The sequence below is a fragment of the Capsicum annuum genome, unplaced genomic scaffold (assembly GCF_002878395.1).
Source record: "Capsicum annuum cultivar UCD-10X-F1 unplaced genomic scaffold, UCD10Xv1.1 ctg82010, whole genome shotgun sequence".
NCBI lineage: Eukaryota > Viridiplantae > Streptophyta > Magnoliopsida > Solanales > Solanaceae > Capsicum > Capsicum annuum.
In genome coordinates, this window is record NW_025892772.1 from 595035 (window position 1) to 597676 (window position 2642).

At 32.3% G+C, this 2642-nt stretch overlaps 1 pseudogene; it reads left to right on the plus strand.

Annotated features, from left to right (window-relative positions):
* Positions 1–2195, plus strand: part of LOC107857876 — a 9748-nt pseudogene extending 7553 nt beyond the window's left edge.
* Positions 2196–2642: the final 447 nt, after the last annotated feature.

Below are 2642 nucleotides of genomic sequence, written 5' to 3' on the forward strand. Positions count from 1 at the left end.
AGATATATATGTATGTAATAATAACAGTTTTAGTATGTCATTGGTGACTGGATGTATTGTTGTATTTGTAAACCAGATCCAACTCTAATTACTAATAAGAGGAATTTGCGACCAAAATAAGTAGAAAGTGACACAAATAAATCACTTTTTTAATATTGAACCAAAATAGGCTTTGTGGAGTTTTTGATTTCGATTTGTGTAATTTAAATTACAACGGAGCCATAACTGCGATGAACAGTTCAAAAAAAGTAGAAATCAAAATTAATAATTTTGTTTTCAATTTGGACATAAAACTTCCGACTTACAAATCAGAAGTAAAAGTTTCGCTTTATAAAAAATACTAAAATTGCGGTGGAGCCCTAAAATCGGATTTTTTTTCCCGCTTTGTCCCTTAAATATTATCTGTTGAAGCATGCCAGAATAATATATGAAATGTTTATAATGCTTTCCTTTTTCTCAAAACTCTTACTAATCTTGACTATGAGTGAACCATGAAAGGATCTATATCCATTTTATAAACAATTTTAAAACCTTATATTGTCAATATTCTCTTAAATAGACACTGGAGTAATCTAACGGTAAGACGATAAACTAACGAGAAAAAGTACCTACTTCACCAATTCATACTTGCTTGTGAAGATTTCACTGACAAGATGAGGCTTGTTTTTGTATGCATAAATCCCTTATTCTCCTCTTATTGCGCTTCACCATTCTATCATTGTGGCCTTAACATGGTATATAAGATTAACAATTCTATCATTGTGGCCTTTACTAGTACCATCTCACTGCATTTTATTGATCCATACTTTAATTCAGTTTTTCTTGAATAACTTTATGGCTCCAAAGTGGAGCAATCGTTAGGAATTTGTCAAATACTAAAATTCTTGATTTTGGATCATGTGTTAACAATTCTTTGTAGTTATGTATTTATTTTTTTGTCAATATAATAATGAATTTAGTTGGACGACAGTGACAACATTAGGTACTGCATATATAGCAAAAAAAAATTAAGAGAAAATTAGGAATTCTAAAGATAAAGTAATTACGTAATCTGATGATTACTTTGAGAAAACAAAAAAAAGAAATAAAATGAGATGAATTGTCTAAAATTGAGGGGAAAAAAGAATCAAGAATTGCTTGTGGTGTTCGTAATGTTATGTGTATTTCGAGAAGCCTATAAATCGAAATTAAATGTTTCATTTTGTAACCCGGTTTTAAAAGTTTTGGTATATAACATGCAAACAGATTTAAGATACAAAATGGAAGAAAAAAATCCGATTTGAGGGCTTCTCTGCATTTTTATTAATTTTCATAAAACGGAAGTATGAGTTCCGGTTTGTAAGTCCGAATATTTAGTTCCGATGTATAATACGTAATTAATAATTCTGATTTACTCTTTTTATGAACTGTTCATCACTTTTACGGCTCTGTTTGTTGAATTACACAAATCGGAATAAAAAACTTCGAGTAGCCTATTTTGGTTACAACCTAAAAAGATTGGCTTATTTGTTTTACTTTCTACTTATGGTGGCTTATTTTGGTCGCGAGCTCTAATAAGAGTCAGTTTTTTATATGTGAGTGGTGAGGTACAACTTGAGACTTTCTTTTCACATTTTCTTCTTCGGGAGCTACATTGGAGGTGGACAACAAAAAGATCGATTTCAAGATTTGAATTAAGTTTCGTTGATTCTATTGGTTTTGAAGTTGCTTAATTTTTCCTTTGAGATGACCATCAAATTTATATAGTTATTTTTAAGGACTTTGTTCCTTGCAATTCTGTATTTTTATGTACTTAGTTAATGTATACATCAAACTGTGTCTTACATAAGAATTCTAGTTAATGTATACATCAAACTGTGTCTTACATAAGAATTCTAGTTAATGTATACATCAAACTGTGTCTTACATAAGAATTCCTTTAGTTCCATTTGTAACATCAGAAGCATAATTATCAGTCTCTTCCAAGTTTGAGGGCAACGATCCAGCCTTATCCGTTTGGCAGATGTGTTCTGTTGTACTTCTTTTTGGTCGTCTCTTTTAAGGCAAAAAATAGATGTTTGGATCATTCATCATCCATCTCGAGCTATTGTTACATGCGATGATTTTAATATATTTTTTGTATTGCAGCGAACATATTTGACAGGAAAAATGTTAGGGTGGCGACACCTACGTTTGAAGAATGGTGCCAGTCTTAAGAAGGAGCAATAGTAGTGGTAAGCTGAATCAGGTGCACAAATATCTTTCACACATTTGTTTTGTTGTAATAAAACTTATATGTAATAGAAATAATATGCATCATGTTCAGACATGAGTCCTATATTCTAGTTGGAAAGTTTATCTTCATCTGTTGGACTCAATCTGTTTTCTTATTTTCCTTTGTACATAGGTGTATGTTCCTCTATTCTTACCCTTCCCATGTCTCAAAAGTCTTTATTTACGGGGTAAGTTGAAATTTTAATGTACTTCAATTAAATTTTTTTTTGGGCATTTTCCATCTGGTGTTCGGTGCCCGTATTAGAGCCCCGACTAATTCGAATCGCGCATTGCAGGGCCCATTAAGGAGGTAGCGCTCCCAGCATAACCTTTTCCATACCCAAGGCTTGAACCCGAGACCTCTGGTTAAGGGTGGAGCAGTCCCCCCA